The sequence below is a fragment of the Eriocheir sinensis genome, chromosome 7 (assembly GCF_024679095.1).
Source record: "Eriocheir sinensis breed Jianghai 21 chromosome 7, ASM2467909v1, whole genome shotgun sequence".
NCBI classification, from domain to species: domain Eukaryota; kingdom Metazoa; phylum Arthropoda; class Malacostraca; order Decapoda; family Varunidae; genus Eriocheir; species Eriocheir sinensis.
This window is the reverse complement of record NC_066515.1, coordinates 16,188,597-16,208,596: the sequence shown is the minus strand read 5'-3', so window position 1 is coordinate 16,208,596 and position 20,000 is coordinate 16,188,597. Positions and strand designations below refer to the sequence as shown.

The 20,000-nt window shown below is 41.2% G+C and overlaps 1 protein-coding gene across 3 annotated transcripts in view; it reads right to left on the bottom strand.

Annotated features, from left to right (window-relative positions):
* LOC126993211 (obscurin-like) overlaps nucleotides 1-20,000 on the bottom strand; it is a 69,875-nt gene that overhangs the window by 28,228 nt on the left and 21,647 nt on the right. Inside the window, exons 1-2 of one of the 3 annotated variants that reach the window (XM_050852094.1) lie at nucleotides 10,829-11,087; nucleotides 9,731-9,944 (exon numbers count right to left, since the gene is read on the bottom strand). The exons of 1 other annotated variant lie outside the window; for it this stretch is intronic. The gene's annotated coding sequence lies outside the window, so the exon portion shown is untranslated. Of the gene's footprint in view, nucleotides 1-9,730; nucleotides 9,945-10,828; nucleotides 11,088-20,000 lie in introns of those variants that run through there. One more of the 3 variants, XM_050852090.1, reaches the window with a different exon arrangement.

Genomic DNA, 20,000 nt, shown 5'->3' with positions numbered 1-20,000 from the left:
CAGGAAGGAAAGAGGGAAAGAAAGGAAGGAAAAGGAAGGAGAATGAAGAGAAAGGAATAAAGAGGGAAAAAGGGGAGAAAGAGAGGGAGGGAAGGAAAATTAGAAGAGGAAGGGAAAGAAGGAATATGCAGAGGGGAAGGAGGAAAGGAAGGGAGATGGAGGGAGAGAGAAAAAGAGAAAGACAAAAACAGGAACACAAAGAAAGGGCAGCAGATAAGGGAGAGAAAAGGAGGAATGGAAGAGAGATGGAGGGAGAGGAGGAAAGAGAAACAGGAGTTGGAAGGAACGAAAGGAAAAGAGAGAGAGAGAGAGAGAGAGAGAGAGAGAGAGAGAGAGAGAGAGAGAGAGAGAGAGAGAGAGAGAGAGAGAGAGAGAGAGAGAGAGAGAGAGAGAGAGAGAGAGAGAGAGAGAGAGAGAGAGAGAGAGAGAGAGAGAGAGAGAGAGAGAGAGAGAGAGAGAGAGAGAGAGAGAGAGAGAGAGAGAGAGAGAGAGAGAAGGAATGGAAGGGCATAGAATGACAAGGAGAAGAAAAAAGATGAAGGAGAGAGAGAAAGAGAAGCGAAGAAGGAAGAAAAAGAGAAAGGAGAGGAATAAAAGAAGAAGAGAAAGGATAAAATTAGAGGAAGAAGGGACAGAATAGAGGAAAATAAAGACGGGAGAAAGAGGGAAATGAGAGAAAATAAGAAGGAAGAGGAAGAAAGAGATGGACGGAAAAGGAAGAAGAAGGGAAAGGTAAAGGAAGGAAGAGGGGAGAAGAGAAAGAGACAAAAAAGAAGAAGAAAGAGAGAGGAAGAGAAAAGAGATACAGAAGAGAGGAAGAAGAAGAAAGAGAGAAGAGAAGGGAAGATAAAGTCATATGGTAATGAAATATGGTTGGAGTTTTCCGTAGACTTGTGATCAAATTTTTTCGAAAGGTTTTATAATGAAGTTTACAGTCACAAAATGGCTTGGAAATTATGTGTGTGTGTCTGTGTACGTGTGTGTGTGTGTGTGTGTGTGTGTGTGTGTGTGTGTGTGTGTGTGTGTGTGTGTGTTACTTTTCTCCTCACATTTTTATTCTTTTTTTCCGGGTCTAAAAAATACTGCTTATCATATTATTTTTATTTTCATTATTATTATCATTATTTATTTTCTTTACCCTCCTCCTCGTCCTCCTCCTCCTTCTCTATTAACTCCATAACAGAAAAGAAAGAGAAATAAAGTGATAAAAGAATGAAAATTAGAAGATAGAGAGAGAGAGAGAGAGAGAGAGAGAGAGAGAGAGAGAGAGAGAGAGAGAGAGAGAGAGAGAGAGAGAGAGAGAGAGAGAGAGAGAGAGAGAAAGGGAGGATTATGTGCCTCAAGTTATCTCTCTCCCAAACTTTGTAAAACGGGAAAAATTACTTCCGAATAATCTGAGACGAAACTTTTGGGAGGAAAAAAAAAACACAGACAAAGAGAAGAAATGAAAAGAAAATGAAAGCAAATTAAAGAGAGAGAGAGAGAGAGAGAGAGAGAGAGAGAGAGAGAGAGAGAGAGAGAGAGAGAGAGAGAGAGAGAGAGAGAGAGAGAGAGAGAGAGAGAGAGAGAGAGAGAGAGAGAGAGAGAGAACAAACATGCAAATAATATTTTCTCTCATAAATATGTAAAAATGGAGATAAAATTTAAGCAAAAGAAAGCAAGAATTAAAGAAAAAAGAAAGAAAGATGGAAGAAAGAATTAGCAAAACATAACACACACACACACACACACACACACACACACACACACACACACACACACACACACACACACACACACACACACACACACACACACTCCGCCAATTCAAAAGGGGACCATTGACCAAGTTCTTTTTTTGGTATTGCTATTTTTTCCTCATTATTTTCCCTGAACAGAATAAAGGAAAAAAAGGAAAAAAAGAGGAAAAAAATAATATGGCTGGTTTTTTATGTCTATTACGGAGTTGATTGATTTGACGGTAAATTTTTTTCTTTCTTTTTTTTTTCTTTCGTTCTCTCGATTTTGTTTTATCCTCTAGTCATCTTTCTTTTCCTTTCTTTCTTCCTTTCTTTCTTTTCTTGTCTCTTCCTTTCTCTATTTTCTTTCACTTTGTCTCTCCCTCTTTCTTTCTTTCCTTTTTTCTATCTTTTTTTCTCATTCTTTCTTTCTTCATTTTCTTATTTCTTCCTTTCTTTCTTTTCTCTCACTTTCTCTCTCCCTCTTTCTTTCTTTCCTTCTTTCTATCTTTCTTTCTCATTCTTTCTTTTTTCATTTTCTTATCTCTTCCTTTCTTTCTTTACTCTCACTTTCGCTCTCCTTCTTTATTTCTTTCCTTCTTTATTTCTTTCTCTCTCTCGTTTTTGTTATTTTCTTTTTTGTAATCATTCTTTCTTTCTTTCTTCTTTTTTTTTTCTTCTCTTTCTTCTTCTCTCTCTCTCTCTCTCGTTAATTTTCCCCTATTCACTTTATTCTTATTTATAACTTTAATCACTTCCATTTTTTATTTATTTTTATTAATACAATTATTAAACACATTTTATCTTCGCTACAAAAATATTATATGCATGTTAATATTCCGAGAGAGAGAGAGAGAGAGAGAGAGAGAGAGAGAGAGAGAGAGAGAGAGAGAGAGAGAGAGAGAGAGAGAGAGAGAGAGAGAGAGAGAGAGAGAGAGAGAGAGAGAGAGAGAGAGAGAGAGAGAGAGAGAGAGAGAGAGAGAAAAAAATCTCCATTTTTCCCAAGTTAATTCCTTCATTAACATAGATTCCCTGAGCTTAGAACGCGGTGACACACACTCCCGCAACCCCCCCTAACCCCCCGCACACACACACACACACACCCACACACACACACACACACACACACACACACACACACACACACACACACACACACACACACACACACACACACACACACACACACACACACACACACACACGCGCGCGCGCGCGCTCGGTAGCAATCGAATAAAAAAAAACAATGAAACTCTTTACAATCCAGTCGGAATATATAATGGAGGAGGAGAGGGTGGAGGAGGAGGAGGAGGAGGAGGAGGGGGAGGGAGAGGATTCAGGGAGGTATAAAGTGAGGGCGAGATAGGTAAGAGGGAAGTAAACGGAGAGGAAAGAGAAAAGGAGGAGGAAGAGGAGGAACACAAAGCAGCACAAAGAAAGAACAAACAACAGCAGACCTGCTGGTCCTAACGAGGCTGTTTGTGACAAGCTACACTAACTATCTAATCAAAGGTGGAAGATGAAGGACAGCAAAGGCGAAGGCTCCTCCCCAACCCCCCATCCCTCCAGCCAAAGCTGGCAGGAAAGGAAAAAGAACCATGCAGCATGGAAAAACTGCATGGAAATTATGTAGGAAAGAGGAAAGAACTACCATTACTGCTACCACTAACCGGCGATAAAAACGGAAAAGGACACCACTATTCGAAAGAACTTAACGTTATTACGACAATGAGTAATATCTTAGTCGATTGGCCCAACGTGCAAGTCGATCTAGATCTGATTGCAAAGCTTCTTCGTCGAGTGTCGCAGTTACTTTACTAGCGATTTTTGTGTCATCAGCAAATTTTGATTCTTTGCAAGTGAGCCCATCATCGATATCATTAACATGAATTAAGAAGAGCATGGGACCAAGCACTGATCCTTGAGGTACGCCGCTTCTGACGTCGAGCCAGTTAGATGAAACACCGTTTAGAACTACTCTCTGTTTCCGCTCAGAGAGCCAGTCCACAAGCCAATTGTGAATGTTACCTGAGATACCGTGCGTCAATAGTTTGCTGAGCAATCGTTGGTGGGGGACCTTATCAAATGCCTTTTGAAAATCCAGATATATGATATCTACTGATCTGCTTTCATCGAACACCTCAAAAATATAATGAAAAAAATCAAGTAAGTTAGTTAAACACGAACGTTTACTACGGAAGCCATGTTGCGAATTATTTATCATATTATTTTCTTCGAAGATTTTCACCATATTGTCGCGAATGATAGTCTCCATTAACTTACAAACAATCGATGTCAGGCTAATTGGTCGATAGTTTCCTGGATGAGACTTGTCCCCCTTTTTGAAAATTGGTGTGACATTTGCAAGTTTCCAATCCGACGGAACTTTTCCAGCTGTTAAAGATTTATTGAATATGATGGAGAGCGGCTTACAAATTTGATGTTTGATTTCTTTTAAGACCCTAGGGGTAATTTTGTCTGGACCAGGAGCTTTGCTTACTTTAATCTTTTCAATTGTGCGTAAAATGTCACTTTCTACGATGAGCACACCACTTAACATCTTTTCGGTCCTTCTAACCTCCGGCGGTTGAGGTGATAAACAATCTTCGTCGGTAAATACGGATGCGAAAAAGTTATTTAGGATTGTAGCCATTTCATTTTCATCGTTCGTGTGGTTACCATTTTCATTAGCAAGCGGTCCGATACCACAAGTGAGTGACTTTTTATTATTTACATAGCTAAAAAATTCTTTATGATTAGATTTACTCGTTTCCGCTATATATTCTTCAAGAATTTTTTTTTTTCACAACAAAGGAGGCAGCTCAAGGGCACACAAAAAAAAGAAAACAATAAAAAAATCTAATTTTTCTTGCTTCGTTTTATTAATTTCTTGGTTTCGCGGCGAATTCTGTTCAACTCTAGTTTGTCAGCCTCACTCTGAGTTGATATGTATCTACTGTATACGCGTTTTTTAAGAGATAGACTATTTTGAATTTCGTTATTCCACCATTTGGGTTTCTTTTTAAAAGCTGAACGTCTGTTACGATAGGGTACGCATATGCTTATGGCATTGTTCAATATTGTGGTGAAGGCCCCCCAAGATTTATCAATATCTATTTCCGCCGAGATTTCAGTCCAGTCAGAATTATTTAGAATTGATCGGAGTCTTACGAAATTCGCTCTCTGATAATGGGCACCTTTTTCTTTACTAGGAGGAGGAGGAGCTTCGTCGGTTCTCATGACTTCTTTTCACATTCACGGTACAGAAGCCTTGTCAAACCATCACTAGGCTCATAACACTACCCACGGCAATACTAACACAACAACCTCTACCAAAGCCTTGTCAAACCATCACTAGGCTCATAACACTACCCACGGCAATACTAACACAACAACCTCTACCAAAGCTTTGTCAAACCATCACTAGGCTCATAACACTACCCACGGCAATACTAACACAACAACCTCTACCAAAGCCTTGTCAAACCATCACTAGGCTCATAATACTACCCATGGCAATACTAACACAACCTCAACTAAAGCCTTGCCAAACCATCACAAGGCTCATAACACTACCCACGGCAATACTAACACAACAACCTTCACCAAAGCCTTGTCAAACCATCACCAGGCTCATAACACTACCCACGGCAATACTAACACAACAACCTTCACCAAAGCCTTGTCAAACCATCACTAGGCTCATAACACTACCCACGGCAATACTAACACAACAACCTCTACCAAAGCCTTGTCAAACCATCACCAGGCTCATAACACTACCCACGGCAATACTAACACAACAACCTTCACCAAAGCCTTGTCAAACCATCACCAGGCTCATAACACTACCCACGGCAATACTAACACAACAACCTCTACCAAAGCCTTGTCAAACCATCACCAGGCTCATAACACTACCCACGGCAATACTAACACAACAACCTCTATCAAAGCCTTGTCAAACCATCACTAGGCTCATAACACTACCCACGGCAATACTAACACAACAACCTCTACCAAAGCCTTGTCAAACCATCACCAGGCTCATAACACTACCCACGGCAATACTAACACAACAACCTTCACCAAAGCCTTGTCAAACCATCACCAGGCTCATAACACTACCCACGGCAATACTAACACAACAACCTCTACCAAAGCCTTGTCAAACCATCACCAGGCTCATAACACTACCCACGGCAATACTAACACAACAACCTCTATCAAAGCCTTGTCAAACCATCACCAGGCTCATAACACTACCCACGGCAATACTAACACAACAACCTCTATCAAAGCCTTGTCAAACCATCACCAGGCTCATAACACTACCCACGGCAATACTAACACAACAACCTCTACCAAAGCCTTGTCAAACCATCACCAGGCTCATAACACTACCCATGGCAATACTAACACAACAACCTCTACCAAAGCCTTGTCAAACAATCACCTGGCGCATAACACTACCCATGGCAATACTAACACCACAACCTCTACCAAAGCCTTGTCAAACCATCACAAGGCTCATAACACTACCCACGGCAATACTAACACAACAACCTCTACCAAAACCTTGTCAAACCATCACTAGGCTCATAACACTACCCACGGCAATACTAACACAACAACCTCTACCAAAGCCTTGTCAAACCATCACAAGGCTCATAACACTACCCACGGCAATACTAACACAACAACCTCTACCAAAGCATTGTCAAACCATCACCAGGCTCATAACACTACCCACGGCAATGCTAACACAACCTCTACCAAAGCCTTGTCAAACCATCACTAGGCTCATAACACTACCCACGGCAATGCTAACACAACCTCTACCAAAGCCTTGTCAAACCATCACTAGACTCATAACACTACCCACGGCAATACTAACACAACAATCTCTACCAAAGCCTTGTCAAACCATCACTAGACTCATAACACTACCCACGGCAATACTAACACAACCTCTACCAAAGCCTTGTCAAACCATCACTAGACTCATAATACTACCCACGGCAATACTAACACAACAACCTCTACCAAAGCCTTGTCAAACCATCACCAGGCTCATAACACTACCCACGGCAATACTAACACAACAATCTCTACCAAAGCCTTGTCAAACCATCACCAGGCTCATAATACTACCCACGGCAATACTAACACAACAACCTTCACCAAAGCCTTGTCAAACCATCACCAGGCTCATAACACTACCCATGGCAATACTAACACCACAACCTTCACCAAAGCCTTGTCAAACTATCACTAGGCTCATAACACTACCCACGGCGATACTAACACAACAACCTTCACCAAAGCCTTGTCAAACTATCACCAGGCTCATAACACTACCCACGGCAATACTAACACAACAACCTTCACCAAAGCCTTGTCAAACCATCACTAGGCTCATAACACTACCCACGGCAATACTAACACAACAACCTCCACCAAAGCCTTGTCAAACCATCACAAGGCTCATAACACTACCCACGGCAATACTAACACAACAACCTTCACCAAAGCCTTGTCAAACTATCACTAGGCTCATAATACTACCCACGGCAATACTAACACAACAACCTTCACCAAAGCCTTGTCAAACCATCACCAGGCTCATAACACTACCCACGGCAATACTAACACAACAACCTTCACCAAAGCCTTGTCAAACTATCACTAGGCTCATAATACTACCCACGGCAATACTAACACAACAACCTTCACCAAAGCCTTGTCAAACTATCACTAGGCTCATAATACTACCCACGGCAATACTAACACAACAACCTCTACCAAAGTCTCATCCAATGTAGGTGTATGAGCCTTGAAACGTATAAGAATAAGGACATAAGGAAATCGCTGAGTCTTTCTTTTTCTATTCGTTTCAGTGTCACGTCTATATACTTTCTCTCTCTCTCCCTAGTAAAGCAGCATTCCTTAGGTAGTTTCTAGGGGACCAGAACTGCACGGCATCTTCCAGTTCGTGTCCCGCAAAAGAGTTCGACAAAAGAGCATCACTTGGGGCCTCTTGTCCTGCGATCCTGAGGTCTCTTGCGGTGAAGTCAGGCATAGGATTAGCTTTCTTAGAGGATGATGAGGAGGAGAAAAGAAATGGAAGAAAAGGAGAGAGAAAGAGGGAAGGAAAGAAAAGATGTGGAAGAAAAGGAGGGAAGGAGATTCTCTAAAGAGGAGATGAAAAGGAAGGGAAAGGAAAAGGTAGAGAAGGATAAAAGAGGAAAAATGAAGGAATTAATGGAACACAGAGAAAGAAAGGTAACGAGTATATAATTAGCTTTCGAAGACGAGGAGGAGGAGGAGGAGGAGGAGGAGGAGGAGGAGGAGGAGGAGAAGGAAAATATGGAGATGGAAGAGTGAAATGAGGAGAAGGAAAACGAGAAGGGGAAAAAAAAGAAGTAAATGAGGAGGAAAAAGAAAAGGAAAGAGGGGAAGGAAAAAGTAGATGAGGAGGAGAAAAAAATACGGAATAAAAAAGGGAAAGAAGAGGAAGGGAAAGAAAGGAAGGTAGGGAAAAAAAAGGAAATGGAAAGAAAGGGAAAGGAGGAGAAAGTGAATGAAAGGAAAGAATGGAAAATGTAAAAGAAAGAACAGAGAACGAAGCGAATGGAAGAAAGGAAGGAAGGAAGGGAGAGGAAAGGAAAGGAACAGAGAAAGAGAGACAGAGAGAGAGAGTAAGAGAGATAGATACATAGATAGATAGATAGATAGATAGATAGAGAGAGAGAGAGAGAGAGAGAGAGAGAGAGAGAGAGAGAGAGAGAGAGAGAGAGAGAGAGAGAGAGAGAGAGAGAGAGAGAGAGAGAGAGAGAGAGAGAGAGAGAGAGAGAGAGAGAGAGAGAGAGAGAGAGAGAGAGAGAGAGAGAGAGAGAGAGAGAGAGAAGAGAAGTGTATTCCAAGCTTATCAAAAAGGTTCGCACACCCGCATTGCCAAACAGAGAAACTGCTTTTGATCTCGAGGCGGAGGGAGATAAAAAAGGGAGATGATAAAGATGGGAATGATAACAAGCTTGATGATAATGGTGGTGGTGGTGGTGGTGGTAGTAATAGTAGTAGTAGTAGTAAAACCAATATCAAATTCATACTACTACTACTACTACTACTACTACTACTATTACTACTACTACTACTACTACTACTGCAATTGCCACCATCTGTTCATATTGGTCTAAAATATGGAGGAGGAGGAGGAGGAGGAGGAGGAGGAGAAAGTGGAGAGGAGGAGGAAGAGGAGGAGGAGGAGGAGGAGGAGGAGGAGGAGGGGAGGAGGAGGAGGAGGAGGAGGAAGGAGAGTAGGATACGAATAGGACACCTGGTACATCTTCCTCCTCCTCCTCCTCCTCCTTCTCCTCTTCCTCCAATATAGAAAGAGAGAGAGAGAGAGAGAGAGAGAGAGAGAGAGAGAGAGAGAGAGAGAGAGAGAGAGAGAGAGAGAGAGAGAGAGAGAGAGAGAGAGAGAGAGAGAGAGAGAGAGAGAGAGAGAGAGAGAGAGAGAGAGAGAGAGAGAGAGAGAGAGAGAGAGAGAGAGAGAGAGAGAGTTACTTATCATCATTATTATTATTATTATTATTATTATTATTATTATTATTATTATTATTATTATTATTATTATTATTATTATTATCATTACCTAGCGGATCAATTACACCTCTCGATTACTTCCAATTATTTTTAATGAGTTACTAATCAACATTACATCGCGTCTAACCCTTAATTATATATATCATTTTTTTTTTGCAGGTTTTTTCCTTTGATGGTAATAGAAGAGAGGGAAAACTGATCTCTCTCTCTCTGATTTTGTACACGGGAATAAAATAAGAAAAAACAAATAAGAGAGAGAGAGAGAGAGAGAGAGAGAGAGAGAGAGAGAGAGAGAGAGAGAGAGAGAGAGAGAGAGAGAGAGAGAGAGAGAGAGAGAGAGAGAGAGAGAGAGAGAGAGAGAGAGAGAGAGAGAGAGAGTACCTGTAATCAACGTGTCACATTACCTGAGGCCGAAGAGGAGAAGGAGGAGGAGGAGGAAGAGGAGGAGGAGGAAGGGGAAGAGGAGGAGGAGGAGGGAGAGGAGGAGGAGGAAGAATCTTGTCTCGAAATACTGTTGATGTTGTTGTTGTTGTTTTACTTTTTCCTCCAATATTTTTTTTCCTCCCTTCCTCCTTTTTTTCCTCCTTTCTTTCCTTCCTTCCTTTCTTCCTTACTTTCCTGGAGACAAGAAAATAATAATAATAATAATAATAATAATAATAATAATAATAATAATAATAATAATAATAATAATAATAATAATAATAATAATAATAATAATAATAATAATAATAATAATAATAAATCTAATGAAGAAGAAAAATGTAAAAAAGAAAATCTGTTATCTTTATTTTCTTTCTTTTCTTCTTTTCTTTCTTTCTTTCTTTCCTTCCTTCTTCCTTTTTTTTTGTCTCTTCCTTATTATAACTTTTCACACGTGCACCAAGGAAGAGGAGGAGGAGGAGGAGGAGGAGGAGGAAGACGAGGAAGAAGTGGAGGAAGAAAAAAGAGAATGAAGAGAACAAGGAGGAAGAAGAAAAATAAGAAAAAGAAGAAAAAAGAAGAAGAAGAAAAAGAAAAGAAAAAGAAGAAGAAAAAGAATTAGAACAAGGAGAAGAAGAGAAAGAAGAAAAAGAAGAAGAAGATGAAGAAGAAGAAGCAAAAGAAAAGAAAAAGAAGAAAAGGAACTAGAACAAGGAAAAGAAGAAAAAGAAGAAGAGAAAGAAGAAGAAAAAGAACTACAACAAGGAGAAGAAGAAAAAGAAGAGGATGAGGAAGAAGAAATGAGATGAAAACTATACAGGAGAAAAATAAAGAAAAAGAAGAAACAAAGAAAATGAAGAAAACAAACGAAAAAAAGAATAACAAGAACAACAAAAAACAAGAAAAAGGAAAAAAGAAATGAAAACAAGAAAAGTAGATAAACAAAACAAAAAAAGAATTACACTACCCAAAAAAGGAGGAAGAGGAAGAGAAGGAGGACGAGGAAGAACAACAACAACAACAGCAGGAAGAAGAGGAGGCGGAGGCAGAGGAGGAGGAGGAGGAGGAAGAGGAGGTACCGGTAGTGGAGAGCCGTGAGCCACAGGTCCGCTCTGAGTCACAGCCACACACCAACTGGCTAGCGGCGGCCTGCTCACCCTTAGCACACGAACCCGCGGCCTCTCCTCCCCGCCCAATGCCGCCCAACCCTTGAAAACATGACCAAAAACCGCCCAAGGAGACGAACCATCCCGAACCCAGAAGAAAAATGCCGAAAAAAGGTTGCTATGTTCTGTTTCAAGCTTAAATTATAGTCAAAGCGAGTCTAATATGGAAACATGGAAATGCAGGCAACAGAAAGCCTATTGGCTCATTACGAGGTCGCCAGCTTGGGTGATTTAATCTGCTCGACAGCCACTTGGGGCTTCATGAGCAGATGAAAGCACCTCGATATTGAGGAGCAGATGGAAGCCCCTCGTTATTCAGTTTACTCCCGACGCAGCGAATTGACGGTCGATTCTATATTTGAAGGAGTTGATGGTATTCGCATTTACTACTTCTGAGGGAAGATTGTTCCAGTGGTGGATGACTCGGTTTGAAAAGAAACTCCTTCCAATGTCTGTGTTACATCGACTCGACTGAATGGGTAAACCGTTATTTCTAGTTCTTGAGTTGGTTTGCAGTTCAAAGAATTTGGAGTGGGACAACTCTACTCCCGAAATTGACCTCTCTTTTTGGCCACTCCTCTGTACTCTATTCAGGAGCAGTAAGTAGCGGGCTTGTTTTCTATTTTTTTTTTTTTTTACGCCCTTGAACTGTCTCCTTTGCTGTAAAAATAAATAAATAAAATAAATAAAAATAAAACTTTCTAAACATGACCTAAAGGGTCACCATATGGCTTAAACTTTGAATATATGACAAACTTGCAAATTAAGGCTTAAAACTTGCAAAATGTAGGCTGTGATTTTTTAGGTGGTGCCTGTAGCGCCGGCAGGCTCTCTTGAGGGGCCTCTTGAACGACCCAGCCCGTCAGTGGCGCAGGCGAATTTTTTTTATAGTGGCTGCGGTGATATGTGACTTAGCTTAGGACTTGCAAAATGTTGCCCGATTTACTTCAATATGGCTTGCAAAATGTAGCCCGATTTACTTCAATATGGCTTGCAAAATGTAGCCCGATTTACTTCAATATGGCTTTAAACTTGCAAAATGTAGCCCGATTTACTTCAATATGGCTTGCAAAATGTAGCCCGATTTACTTCAATATGGCTTTAAACTTGCAAAATGTAGCCCGATTTACTTCAATATGGCTTTAAACTTGCAAAATGTAGCCCGATTTACTTCAATATGGCTTTAAACTTGCAAAATGTAGCCCGATTTACTTCAATATGGCTTTAAACTTGCAAAATGTAGCCCGATTTACTTCAATATGGCTTTAAACTTGCAAAATGTAGCCCGATTTACTTCAATATGGCTTTAAACTTGCAAAATGTAGCCCGATTTACTTCAATATGGCTTTAAACTTGCAAAATGTAGCCCGATTTACTTCAATATGGCTTTAAACTTGCAAAATGTAGCCCGATTTACTTCAATATGGCTTGCAAAATGTAGCCCGATTTACTTCAATATGGCTTGCAAAATGTAGCCCGATTTACTTCAATATGGCCTGCATAACGTAGCCCGATTTTTTTTTTTTTTTTTTTTTACGTTGATTGCCTATTGCGCCGGTAGGCATCTTCCCGGTGGGGCCTGATGGTCGGCCCAAGGCTTCTTCCAGGTGGGGCCTGATGGTCGGCCCAGCCCGTTCTGGCACAGGCGAGTGTTTATAGTGGCGCCATCTTGCATTGGCTCATGCTGCCCCCCGGAACTCGTTCTTGATTCGCTTGGACGGCTTCCTCTAGAGTCCGGGTTGATGGGTGGTCCTTCAGGACAGCATGTGGGTAGTTTTAAGCCACTCGGCGGTGACTGAAAAATCCGAGTGGTAGCGTGAGGATTCGAACCCGCGTCGTCCATCACGCGGTGAATGTGGGCCCAGTACGCTACCACCTACGCCTACTTGCAAAATGTACCCGGATTTACTTCAATATGGCTTTAAACTTGCAAAATGTAGCCCGATTTACTTCAATATGGCTTGCAAAATGTAGCCCGATTTACTTCAATATGGCTTGCAAAATGTAGCCCGATTTACTTCAATATGGCTTCAAAAATGTAGCCCGATTTACTTCAATATGGCTTGCAAAATGTAGCCCGATTTACTTCAATATGGCTTGCAAAATGTAGCCCGATTTACTTCAATATGGTTTCAATATGGCTTCAAAAATGTAGCCCGATTTACTTCAATATGGCTTGCAAAATGTAGCCCGATTTACTTCAATATGGCTTGCAAAATGTAGCCCGATTTACTTCAATATGGCTTCAAAAATGTAGCCCGATTTACTTCAATATGGCTTTAAACTTGCAAAATGTACCCGGATTTACATCAATATGGCTTTATACTTGCAAAATGTAGCCCGATTTACTTTAATATGGCTTGCAAAATGTAGCCCGATTTACTTCAATATGGCTTTAAACTTGCAAAATGTACCCGGATTTACATCAATATGGCTTTAAACTTGCAAAATGTACCCGGATTTACTTCAATATGGCTTTAAACTTGCAAAATGTACCCGGATTTACTTCAATATGGCTTTAAACTTGCAAAATGTACCCGGATTTACTTCAATATGGCTTTAAACTTGCAAAATGTACCCGGATTTACTTCAATATGGCTTTAAACTTGCAAAATGTAGCCTGATTTACTTCAATATGGCTTTAAACTTGCAAAATGTAGCCTGATTTACTTCAATATGGCTTTAAACTTGCAAAATGTAGCATGATTTACTTCAATATGGCTTTAAACTTGCAAAATGTAGCATGATTTACTTCAATATGGCTTTAAACTTGCAAAATGTAGCCTGATTTACTTCACTATGGCTTTAAACTTGCAAAATGTAGCCCGATTTACTTCAATATGGCTTGCAAAATGTAGCCCGATTTACTTCAATATGGCTTGCAAAATGTAGCCCGATTTACTTCAATATGGCTTGCAAAATGTAGCCCGATTTACTTCAATATGGCTTGCAAAATGTAGCCCGATTTACTTCAATATGGCTTGCAAAATGTAGCCCGATTTACTTCAATATGGCTTGCAAAATTTAGCCCGATTTACTTCAATATGGCTTGCAAAATGTAGTCCGATTTACTTCAACATAGCATTAAACGTGAAATATGTAGTCCGATTTACTTCAATGTGGCCTTATATTTGCAAAATGTAGCCCAATTTACTTCAACATGGCTTAAACGTGTAATATGTAGCCCAATTTACTTCAATATGGCTTTAAACTTGCATAATGTAGCCCGATTTATTTCAATATGGCTTTAAACATGCATAAATTAGTCCGATTTAATTCAATGTGGCTTTAAACTTGCAAAATATAGCCCGATTTTCTTCTTTCTTCCCTTTACTTTCTTCCTTCCTTCCTCTTATCATATTTCTTTCTTTTTTTTCTTTCTTTCTTTCTTTACTAAATATGGCTTTAAACTTGCAAAATGTAGTCCGATTCTAAGTCTATATCAAACCTTTTCCAAACCTTTACAGACATGATCCTAGTCCAGATTCCATACGATTCCAAACAAATTCCAGGGATTCCAAAGAGTTACGGCCGTAGTATTAGTCTTCCCCATTCCCTTTCCGTCCCATTCCCATACGCGGGTCTGGGGTACGTAAAAGCCGCCCCGTCCCTTTCCCGTCCCCGTGACAGATACGCGTTCCAGACAAGACCAGCCTGCACGTCATAATAATGTTGGCAGCCCTTTCAAACCAATGATTACAGAAAACGAGATAAATAATGCATTTTTCACACACCATTGTATTCATTTACATTATATATCATAAAACAAAACTATAGCGTACTTGATTTACGGGTGAATAACAAGTAACGCGGATAGGTTAATTTATGAGACAGGTTGGACTGGGCACACACACCTGGCCAGCCACACTAGGGTTGCCAGGTCGTGTCATTTATGGCATTTTTTGTCTTTATTCTCGGTCGTCTCCAAGAAATGCCCTTTTTTATGGTATGATAAGTATTTTTTTATACGTAATAATAATGATGATGATAATAATAATAATAATAATAATAATAATAATAATAATAATAATAATAATAATAATAATAATAATAATAATAAAATAATAATAATAAAAATAATAATAATAATAATAATAATAATAACAATAATAATAATAATAATAATAATAATAATAATAATAATAATAATAATAATAATAATAATAATAATAATAATAATAATAATAATAATAATAATAATAATAATAATAATAATAATAATAATAATAATAATAATAATAATAATAATAATAATAATAATAATAATAATAATAATAATAATAATAATAATAATAATAATAATAATAATAATAATAATAATAATAATAATAATAATAAAAATACCATAATAATCAATCTGCCGTTTTTTGCCGTTTTGGGAGGAAAATTATAAAGGAATTTTCAGGAGTAACTGTATGTTTACAATCAAATGGAAACACCAGAGTCTTTAAAAACTAAAAAAAATATATGAACTTCAACAAAGTTTGCAATATAATATCAGTTATAAAAATATTCTGATACTTTTCAATATATTTCCTTCTATAATAACAAACAGAACACTATTCATGAAATATAGGAAGGGAAAGCTGAAGAAATCCTGCCTCTAACCCCGCGGAGTCAACACTTTTTCGACCCCATCCGATCTCTCTCCAGGTAGTCTTAATCAACCCCAACCCCCGGGGACGCTTAACCACTTGGATGCAGATTTCCTACAAGAAGACATCAAGCTACAGGAATGGAACAAAAAGTGGCTGTTCCAATTTAGAGAAGAAAAATGTGAGGTCATGCATCTTTGGAGGGGAAATCCAGCATACCAATACCACATGGGAAACACTCCACTACCCACCACAGAGGCACAGAAAGACTTGGGAGCATATCTTAGCAGGCTACCGGTGAAGGCGAAATCCGTGCCAATCGCAGCGGACGGGTTAAAACTGCGGTTCACAGCCAAGGGAAAGGGAAGGGAAGGGAGCGGGAATGGGGGATATTAATACTACGGCCGTTAGAGAATTATTCCAGACAATTCCAGGCGTTTTCAGAGCCATTCCAATCCTCTTCTAACCCTTCCAGACACGATTCTAATCCCCCATTCCAGTTCAAAGATTCTATGGATTCCACACAATTCACGTCACCTCCAAACCCATTCCATACCTATTCCAGACCCATTCCAGACCGATTTCTGCACTCCGAGACACGATTCCAGTTGAGAGATTCCAAGCCCAATTGCAGTATCCCGTTCCAGTTCGGATATTGGAAACCATTGCAGACCTCTACAAACCCTTTCCATACCTATTCCAACACTATTCCAGTTCTTCCAGATACAATTCCAGCCGCCATTCCATTCCAAAGATTCCACACAATTCATGTCACCTCTTGACACATTCCACCCCAATTCCAGAACCATTCCAGACCAATTCCAGCCCTCCCAGACACGATTCCAGTCCTTCTTTCCAGTCCAGAGATTCACAACTTATTCCAGAACTCTTCCAAAAACGATTCCAGTCTATCATTCCAGGCCAAAGATTGAAAACCATTCCAGACCTTCCAAAGACATTCTAGACCTATTTCAAGCGATTCAAGAGCCATTCCAACAATATTCCAGCCATTCCAGACACGATTCCGGCCACCCATTCCCTTCCAAAGAATCCACACAAGTCAAGTCACCCCTACACTCATTCCAGACAAATTCCAGGCCCATTCCTAGACCCCCAGTCACGATTCCCGTCCCCATTTAAATTCCAGAGATTCCAGAACTATCCAAAATACTTCCAACCCATTCCAGGACTATTCCACACGATTCCAGCCCCACTCCAAGCCCAACCAGACCCGATTCCAGTCCCCGCTTCCAGGCACGAGAGACAATTCCAGGCCGAGCTCAGAGTGGGAATATGGGAATTTGGTGTTGCTCTTGTCATTGGAGAGAAAAAATAGGAGAGAGAGAGAGAGAGAGAGAGAGAGAGAGAGAGAGAGAGAGAGAGAGAGAGAGAGAGAGAGAGAGAGAGAGAGAGAGAGAGAGAGAGAGAGAGAGAGAGAGAGAGAGAGAGAGAGAGAGAGAGAGAGAGAGAGAGAGAGAGAGAGAGAGAGAGAGAGAGAGAGAGAGAGAGAGAGAGAGAGAGAGAGAGAAACTCAATTTACCATAAACATGACTAAATCATTTTTTTTTTACCGAATACAAGAGAAAAAAAATATTAGAGATGAAAGTGAACGAAACAAAAAAGGAAAAGAAAAATAAAGAAAACGAAAAAAAACAAGAGAAAAAACAACAACAATAGGAAATGATAAATAAACAAACATTCAACAAAAGGAGGAAAAAAAAGAAAAGGTCTGAAGTAAAAAGAAAAAAGGAATGAAAGAAAATTGAAAAAGTTCTAGAAAAAAAGGAAAATACAGACGATCAGAGAGAGAGAGAGAGAGAGAGAGAGAGAGAGAGAGAGAGAGAGAGAGAGAGAGAGAGAGAGAGAGAGAGAGAGACAGGGGAGAGGGAAAGCACGGTACATCATTTAAAGCAAAACACACACACACACACACACACACACACACACACACACACACACACACACACACACACAGGAATGAGAGAAAGAAACAAAGAAAAAAACAAAGAAGAGAAAGGAGGGAAAAAATGAGAAGAAAAAGAAGAGAAGGAAGAAAATCGGGAATAGAGAAGAAAGGAAGGAAGGAAGGAAGGAAGGAAGGAAGGAAGGATGGAAGGAATAAGGAAAGGAAGAAAAAGAAGAAGAAAATAAAAAAAGAAAAAGAATGAAGAAAAAGAAATACAGAGAGAGAGAGAGAGAGAGAGAGAGAGAGAGAGAGAGAGAGAGAGAGAGAGAGAGAGAGAGAGAGAGAGAGAGAGAGAGAGAGAGAGAGAGAGAGAGAGAGAAAGGGGAGAGGGAAAGCACAGTACATCATTTAAAGCAAAACACACACACACACACACACACACACACACACACACACACACACACACACACAGGAATGAGAGAAACAAAGAAAAAAACAAAGAAGAGAAAGGAGGGAAAAAATGAGAAGAAAAAGAAGAGAAGGAAGAAAATCGGGAATAGAGAAGAAAGGAAGGAAGGAAGGAAGGAAGGAATGAAGGAAGGATGGAAGGAATAAGGAAAGGAAGAAAAAGAAGAAGAAAAGGGAAAAAAAAAGAATAAAAAGAAGTGGAATGAATGAATAAAGGAAGGAAGAAAGGAAAGAGAAAAAGAAAGACAAGATGACCGACTCATTCCCAGATATTCCCAAATTCCCGAGGACTCGATCGTGAAGCCATTCCCGGCAAACAAACTGGAATACTGGAGCCCAATTAACCTGGAATGGGGGAAATAAAGAGGGGAAAAAATGGGGAAAAATAGACAGAAGGAAAAGGGAGAGGGAGAAATGAGAGAGAGAGAGAGAGAGAGAGAGAGAGAGAGAGAGAGAGAGAGAGAGAGAGAGAGAGAGAGAGAGAGAGAGAGAGAGAGAGAGAGAGAGAGAGAGAGAGAGAGAGAGAGAGAGAGAGAGAGAGAGATAGAGAGAGAGAGAGAGAGAGAGAGAGAGAGAGAGAGAGAGAGAGAGAGAGAGAGAGAGAGAGAGAGAGAGAGAGAGAGAGAGAGAGAGAGAGAGAGAGAGAGAGAGAGAGAGAGAGAGAGAGAGAGAGAGAGAGAGAGAGAGAGAGAGAGAGAGAGAGAGAGAGAGAGAGAGACAGAGACAGACAGACAGACAGACAGACAGACAGACAGACAGAGAGAGAGAGAGAGAGAGAGAGAGAGAGAGAGAGAGAGAGAGAGAGAGAGAGAGAGAGAGAGAGAGAGAGAGAGAGAGAGAGAGAGAGAGAGAGAGAGAGAGAGAGAGAGAGAGAGAGAGAGAGAGAGAGAGAGAGAGAGAGAGAGAGAGAGAGAGAGAGAGAGAGAGAGAGAGAGAGAGAGAGAGAGAGAGAGAGAGAGAGAGAGAGAGAGAGAGAGAGAGAGAGAGAGAGAGAGAGAGAGAGAGAGACAGACAGACAGACAGACAGACAGACAGACAGATAGACAGAGAGAGTGCTCGAGAGGGTCGTGGCAGACGTAGTCTGTCGCCACCTCAAGGACAACTACCTCCCCTCGGCCCAGCAGTATGGGTTCAGACCTGGCCGGTCCACCTCCGATCTGCTGATGCTCCTCACCAAGAACTGGCAGGACGACCTTGACGACGGCCTGGACACTGTCGTGGCTGCCTTGGACATAGCAGGTGCCTTTGACAGGGTGTGGCACGCCTTGAGAAACTCCGTGCTAAGGGCATTCAATGCGACCTCCTTCAGCTCCTGGGAGACTACCTTCAAGGAAGGACCCTCCAGGTTGTCGTCAACGGGCAGGCGTCCGACTCCATGCCGGTGGAGGCATCAGTGCCACAGGGCTCAGTGCTGGGGCCAGTTCTGTGGAACATATATGTGGACGACCTTCTCCGGCAGCTGCCAGCAGTCTCAGCTTACGCTGATGACTGCACTCTCTCCTGCACCTACCCCAGACAAGACTGTGGGCGAGCTGCTGACGAGGTCAATCAGCAGCTGAAGGTGCTACAGGAGTGGGGTGCCCGCTGGCAGGTGACCTTTGCCCCAGAGAAGACCCATGCAATGGTGGTCTCTCGATCCCCCACTGCCGGGCCAGCAGTGGAGGGGAAGTTGCTTTCAGGAGGTCCCCTCCCACTCCAGGAATCCGTCAAGATTCTGGGAGGAAGTGGATCGAGGGCTACGGTTTGACAGCCACATCAAACACATTGCTCAAAAGGCTCCCCACAGAGTCTCCTGCGAAGGGTGGCCAGCTTCCTCGAAAAAAAAGGGAGGCTGTTGCTCTACAAGGCCCAGATACGGCCTTACCTGGAGAACGCTGCCCTCTCTTGGATGTCGTGTGCTGCCTCGCACAGCGGGAGACTCAACGCCATCCAGAGACGGGCATTGCGACTGGTGGATGCGGCAGATCCTCCAACCGGGCAGGAAACTCTCAGCTCCGTCGACTCCTTGGAACACCGCAGGGACGTAGCTGCTCTTGTGGTGTTTCATAAGGCACAAGTGCAGGGAGTGCCACATCTGGTGGGCTTACGCCAACCTCCAAGAGTCACCACGCGGGAC